The sequence below is a fragment of the Dipodomys merriami genome, unplaced genomic scaffold (assembly GCF_024711535.1).
Source record: "Dipodomys merriami isolate MVZ:Mamm:240054 unplaced genomic scaffold, mDipMer1.0.p SCAF_5, whole genome shotgun sequence".
NCBI lineage: Eukaryota > Metazoa > Chordata > Mammalia > Rodentia > Heteromyidae > Dipodomys > Dipodomys merriami.
The window spans coordinates 70,633,885-70,641,599 of NW_027206068.1; positions in this window are offsets into that span (position 1 = coordinate 70,633,885).

Genomic DNA, 7,715 nt, shown 5'->3' on the forward strand with positions numbered 1-7,715 from the left:
CAAATACATCCATCTTCCTTCCTTCCTTCCTCCCTTCCTTCCTTCCTCCCTTCCTCCCTCCCTCTCTCTCTCCCTCCCTCCCTCCCTCCTTTCTTTCCTTCCTTCCTTTTCTTTTTTTATTCCTCAAGACAGGGTTTCATTCTAAGTCTGCTCACATACGTGGTAGGTAGCTCATGGGGACCTGAAACACATGCTCCTCCTGCTTCAGCCTCCCTATTGCTTTGTGGTAGTACTGGGCTTTTAGCTCAGGGCCTCAAGCTTGCTAGATGCTCCACCACAAAGCCATACCTCCAGCCCACTTTTGCACTGATTATTTTTGAAATAGAGCCACAGATGTTGCTTGGGTGTACATTTGGACTGTGATACGCTTATTTATGTTTCTATTCATTGTCAAGGTGATGTGCAGAGGGGTTACAGTTGCTTATTTTTGTTTCTTATAAGGCTAGGACAACAGGTATGTGCCACTATACTAGCTATTGGCAGAGATGGGGGAACCCATCAACTTTGTTTTTGCTAAGACTAGACTTGAATCATGATGACCCCTATCTCAGCCCTCTTAAATCCACAGCACCTGGGTAAATATGGACTTCTTTACTTCTTTATGGAGTTTGGGGATACTGTGATTTTCCCCACTCCTGACCAGAATCACCTTTCATTTTGAACCAAATGAGAAGGTTTAGAAGAGTAAGGATAACGTGACACGTGAAAAAGGAGCACATTGCTTAAGCCGGAAGGCAACAAAGCCCAGGTGGTGCTGTGTGCTGGCCCTGAGATAGCACAACCAGAACAGACATTAGAAACAAGTCACACTTCCGTGGATATGTGTCCTCTATGCATTTTCTGTACTTTGCCAGTCTCATGAAAAAGCTGGCCAGGACCTGAATCAAAATGCGCATGCCAGAGAGCTTCCTGCGAGTAAGGAAACTACTCAGGAAGAAGAGGCTGGAGTTATACTCTGAAGATGGAAAAACTGAAGGCAAGAATGTGACAGTAAGAACATGATTCATTCAGAGTAATCTGGTCATGTATTCCTAATGAGAACAACTGTCCGGGGCCCACAAGAATTCCATGAGACAGAGACAATTTGGGACATTTTGGTCTCACAGAGAGGACTCTAGTTTCTGGTTAAAAGTCAAACCTGTCCCAATTTGTCCTTCTCTTCCTTTCCCAAGGGATTGGCTATTGCAAGTTAAAAAGGAGGAAAGCAAAGAAAGACAAAGATGGAGGTTACAACTTGTGTTTCCACCTCCTTCTCCAAGCCTGAAACAAATGCAGACTGGGAAGGAGAGAGATTTTGAAAGAGAGGACAATCAGCGTTTGGGTGTAGAGATTAGAATGTTTTCTTATTACCGGTAAATGATTGGAGCATGTCTTATTACCTAAGGCACCTGGAGCTAGTATCTAGGACACTACTGCAGTTGCCTCAGATTTCAGCTCGAGGTGATGAGCAAGGTATTAGAGCAGGTTGTGCAGGAATAGTAGCAGGAAAGAATAAAGTCATTCTGCTTGCCCTTGCTGAGTCTAGCAAGTCACAATAACTACATAGCCAAGTACGATGAACTTCATTTCTTGGTTTCATCCTGTGAAAAAATAGAAGAATTGGATTTAAGCATTCTATCGATGAAATCTCTAATTAGAAATGTCATAAAACCTTTAGCACCGCTTGACTCCATTTTATGTTCACTAAGTATTCTATATTGTGCACATGATTCATGACAATAAATTTCCCACTGGGGACAACAGAAAATAAAATAATAGGACAAGTTATGTGTGATCTCCCTTAAAGAACCTAAGAAACATAATTAGGAGATTAGGCAGTATCTAGGTTATTTATTGTTTAATAATAAATAGTCTTGAAGTTTGGCACTACCCCTCATGCCCCATAATGCATTGGCTCTCCACTTCAGCCTAAGGTCAGCTATGATGCTCATGGATGTATTCGGTTTCTCAAGGACCAGTTCTGTCCTGCCGACATGGCCTCACTCGTGTTTGGTGTTGGCTGGTGCTGATGGCCCGGGCACCTCAGGTCTCCACCATGCAGCCCCTTCAACAGGCTGCTGAGCTAGTTTCCATGGCAACTGGATTCTGTGAGCACAGGAGCTGGAAGGCTCCAGAGAACTGGGCTTGGATGTCACATATATCACTTTGCCACAGTCGATAGGTAAACGCAAGCCTCAAAAACAGCCAATGTTAAAGGAGTTTGAAAATAAACTCCTCCACTTGAGAAGCAACTATAAAGAATTTGTAGGCATGTTTATTCCTATTTGATATGCCATAGGAGTAAGGCAATTTCTTCTTGGGTTTAAGATGAAGAAATTAGAGAAGAAGATGGATATCCTAGATTTCCTTCTCTTCCTTCTTCCTTCCTTCCTCCTTCCTTTTCTTCCTCTCTCCCCCTTCTTTCCTTTTTTCTTACTTTATTTCCTTCTTTTTTCCTTATCCTTCTTTCTTTCCCTCTCTTTCTCTTCCCTCTCCCTTTTGTCTCTCCTTCCTTCCTTCCTTCTTTCTTTCCTTCCTTCCTCTTTCTTGGTTCCTTTCTTTTTCTTCCCTCCTTGCTTTCTGTTTTCTTTCCTTTCTTCCCTCCCTCCCTCCCTCCCTTCCTTCTTTCCTTCCTTTATTTCCCTCCTCCCTCCTTTCTTTCTTTCAAATAGTGTCTTACCTACCAGGCTAGCCTCAAACTCATAATTTTCCTGCTTTAGCCTTTTTTTTTTTTTTTTTTTTTTTTTTTTTGTCGGTCGTGGGGCTTGAACTCTGGGCCTGGGCGCTGTCCCTCAGCTCTTCAGCTCAAGGCGAGCACTCTACCACTTGAGCTACAGCGCCACTTCCGGTTTTCTGGTGGTTTATTGGAGATAGGAGTCTCACGGTCTCTCCTGCCCGGGCTGGCTTTGAACCGCGATCCTCAGATCTCAGCCTCCTGAGTAGCTAGGATTACAGGCGTGAGCCACCAGCGCCCGGCCTGCTTTAGCCTTTTAAGTATTGGATTGCAGGCAGCTGCCACGAAGCTTGTCCTGAACAAAGTGAAAGAGTGAATGAGTAAAGCCTAACACAGGAAGCCCATGCTTCTAGCCTTCTGGTTTTTTTCTCCCTTGTTTTTTCTTGCATGTCTCTCTTGCCATAGGAAATTGGAGAATGCACCTCTGTAGACTAGGTCGCATCACCCCATCTACAGAGACTAATTCTCTCTCTCCATTAAAGACAGCCATAGACCCCAAAAGGAACATCCTCACATCATTAACTCATCTCACAAGGCTCTGGACAACGGGATGTGAGCAGGGTATGTTACAGGGGCTTCTTGGACTTGTATTTAGAAGATATTTGTCATTTTCCCATCACGTCTACTTATTTCATTTCTGTCTGTATTTCCCTCTCCCTTTCTTTTGTTTGTTGATTTGGTTGGTTTGTTGGCTTGTTCCTCCCTCTATTCTACTTTCTGGAGGCAGATGGTTGCAAGAATGAGGCTCCCACTTCAGGAATGGTACAATGGTGAGCTGAAAGAAATGCAGTCTCAGGGGGTGAGTGAGGGTAGACCAGATGGAGAAGAACAGGTATAATCACTCTGAGCTGCATTTGAATACACTTTTAGGTTTGATCATATTAGTTTTATTTAGGCAACTGTAGTTTTTCTCTATCTCTCTGGATTTATTCTGGCCCCACTAACACACTGGTGGCATTGCCTAATGAAAGCAGACTTGTTAGATACAGATAACCATGCTATGAACTACACGACCCCTAGGATTGCCAATTACATGGGAGGTATATGGTTTTCTGTGGGGTTAGTCGCATAGCACCTTTGTTTCTAGAGTGTAGCTAACAGGTGCAAAGGAAGAATTTGGTCATAGATGTTCCTACACCATACTGTTTTTGCTGGTTCATTCAGTGAACTGGACACTCAGGAAAACTGTTCAGTGCAGTGCTATTTTGATGAGTTGGATAACTACAGACTTCCCCAGAAGACAGAAATCACTGGAAGTATTTCAGAGCATAGTGAATATATGAGCAGAATTGAGAAGCCAAATTCAGGAGAGCCAATGAAGGAAGCCCAAAATTATCAACAAAGAAAAGATATTACAAATCTGTAGCCTGGAAGGACAAAGGGTTGGGGATTATTAATAGAGCCTGGAACCTAGAAAAAGATGAGACTACAGTGGACCTGCTCAGAAAGCTGGGACGAGTGGGAGCTAGAGCCACAGTGGATCCATACTTGCTATGCACCTGAAGCTGCGAGAGAGACAGAAAGAGAAGGAGAGACAGCCAGTTTGATCTCTACTTTCACTCTCTCGCCTTTGGCTGAGTCTTTGCAGAAGGTAGAAGGGAAGTAGATTGGTAGACATCATGGTTCATATGAATGTCTAAAGAGCCATGTATCATCTCCAGCTGATGGCACTATTGGGAGTAGACTCTCTAAGATCGTGAAAGTATAGTCATGTGGGATGTGGTCGTGAAGGGGGACACGCCACTTCCTTATCTTTCACTTCACAGCTGCCCGAAGGTAAGAACCTTCTGTCACAAGCTCCCACAATGAAGAACTACTTGCTCATAGGCCCCAAAGCAGTCGCTAATGGACGCTTCTAAAACTCTGAGTTCAGATAAACCTTCTCTGTTTGTCAATTGACTTATCTTAGACATTTTGTTATAGTGACAGAAAACTGATTGGCATAAAAAATATAGTTTTTTGTGATAGAGTGCATGAGAGGAAAAGCCAGAAAAGTGTGGGCTGCAAACAGGAAGAGTGTATGAGAGTATTTGTCTCATTTATAAGGTGCACCCAGCCCTGTTTCATAGCTCAGTTTACCAAAGATAGCTCAAAGTTAAACACAAAATTTTTTTAATGTGCACATGTCCACAGAATCTTAAGAATTATATATTTTCATCATCTGGCTGAGTACACCAGTACACTGCTATTTCCATGACAATCTATAGCAGCAGTGACTATGATAAGAAAATACCTCTCTGTTGGTAACAGACATCAACTCAGGGATATAAGAAAAATTTAGCAAGGGCTCAGTAACCATTAGAGGCTATGTGGTAACTAACTTATTCATTTCCTTTGAAAAATCTCCCTTTTGGGAAATTCCAAAGATACTTGAAGTGAACTCTGAAGCGAAGACATGACAAGAAATTTGAGTTACTGATATCCATATGACATCACAGCCATCTGCAGATAGCAAGGTGATGTTGGAATTCCATGACTATTTCTTTTTAAAAGCATATCCTATGTTAATAAGTAAAAAAGGCTTATAGTTAAAAAATCATTTGGACCATTAAAATCCCTGGAACTTGCATGAAAACTAAACAGAATACTTCAAAGGTAAAGAGAAGCAAGCCTTGACATCAGACCTGAGCAATAAGATGGTGGCAGCTTTTCTGGACTTCTTTTTGCAGTCAAACCCTCAAACAAGGACTGAAGAATGTAGACATCCAGAAACACAATAGACATAGATAATAAAAGCTCCAAGGAAAGCCTTCTCGCTCCAGCCAAAGCACCAGGAAAACAAAAGGGCAGCCTAGAAAGCCATAAAAATCTACAGTAATTACTTAAACTAACAACCATATAGAAAACTGGCTCCACTCCCGTCTGTGCAGGCAAAGGTCAAATGAGAAACCTAGACTTCTTGGAAAGGCTACAATGGAGGAGTTGAAGTGTACATACACACACACAGACACACAGACAGACAGACAGACAGACAGACAGACAGACACACACACACACACACACACACACACACACACACACACACACACACACACACACACACACACACACAAAATCAAAGGCCAGAGGAACACTGACAGAAGACTGGGACTCTAACTATCCATGACTGGTAATATGAACAACCTCCCTTCTCAGTCGTAGTATCTTGAAAGGCGGAAGTAAAAAGACTCTCCCTCCTCTTCCCTTCCCTTCCCCCTTTTCCTTCTCCTTTCCATCCCCCTTCCCTTTAACCTTCCCCTTCTAAACAAAGAGGCATCCTAGAGGCCAAATAGGGGCCTTGAAATCCTATCCTTGACCAACAATAATGAAGAGCCCTAAACTGACATCACTTGGGAAATCTAAACTTCTTTCCTCACCTGGCAGTGAAAAAGATGATGTACCCTCATGGTCTATTGGATAGGTTTCATAAAAAAGACAGCTAACATAGTAAATTCAAATCATTTTAATATGAAGAAGTTCATGTTTCAGTGAAAATCCCTCTTGTACCAACCACCTTGGAGATACAAAACTAAAAGGAAAGAAGATAATATGATGAACACAGATGTGGCAGAAATATCAGAATTTCAAATAAAGATTTTTAAAGAAGTGACAAGAAAATTGCTTAAACATTGTTGAACATGAGAAAATGGAAAAAAAATTGAAAGTTTCAGAAAGTATTGAACATAAAGAACCAAGTATAAATTCTGAAATTTGAACACAGGAACACATTACATTCATACATACATACATACCTACAAAACTAAGATTAAAATTTCAGTCAGGAGCTGGTGGCTCACACCTGTAATCCTAGCTATTCAGGAGTCTGAGATTCAAGGATCACAGTTCAAAGCCAGCAGGGGCAGGAAAGTCTGTGAGACTCTTATCTCCAATAAATGAACAGGAAACTGGAAATAACACTGTGGCTCAAGTGGTAGAGTGCTCGCCTTGAGCTGAAGAGCTGAGGGACAGAACCCAGGCATAGAGTTCAAGCCCCATGACAACAACAATAACAACAAAAAAGATTACAATTTCAATAGGCTAACTCAACAGTGATGGGGGGAAGGAGGAAGCCATGTATTATATAAGAGAATCTAAGAAATTTCTTGATCCAGACAATACAGAAAAAATAGATGAAAAAATTAATAGATCCTCAGAGTATCATAGGACTTTAATAAAAGATATTCAACTTTCATGTCATCAGAAAAGGGCTACAAAAATACTCAAAGAAATGATAACTGAAAACTCCTTCAAGTTTGATGATAGATGTATACCTATAAATTCAAGAAGCCCAGAGAGATAAGCCCCAAAAGATTCATATTCAGACATATTGTACCAAATTTCTGAAAACTATCTATAAAGATCTAAAAGCAACTACACATATAAATGGAAACAATTCAAATGGCAGTGGATTTCTTGTCAGAAACCATTTAGGAGAGAAAGAACTGGCATATTTTTCAAGCACTGAAATGATGTGAATTTTATATACAGAAAAATGATATCCTCCAGGAGTCATGCAATAATCAAGACATCTTAGATGAAACGAACCTCAGACAATTTGTCATCAGAACAACCTTAAAAGAAGGTGGACTGAATAAAAATCTCAATTCTCACCTCAAGGATTCAGCAAAGGTAACAGACCTAAGGGCAAAAAAAATTCAATTAAAATCAAAAATAGAGAGAGGAAAAAATCAATGAAACAATAATAGCCACTCTGAGAAAAATGATTAAAATGGACAAATCTCTGGAGTTGCAAGAATTTCCGAGGAGGCATCTGCCTCCGAACTGGCCATCACTGACAGCACAAAGAGTGATTCTGTCAAGCCCAGCCTGGTGAGGAAAGGTGTTATTAGGGGGTGCTCATACAGTAGTGGGCTAGCTCAGTGGCTTTGACTATATGATAGAAAGGTTTTGTGTTATAGACAACATCATACTAACCTGAGGATCTTACAGACTTATGGACACATTGGTATCTAAAGGAGTCAGAATGGGGATCCATTCCTACAGGGTCAAAGAGTCCATCAGA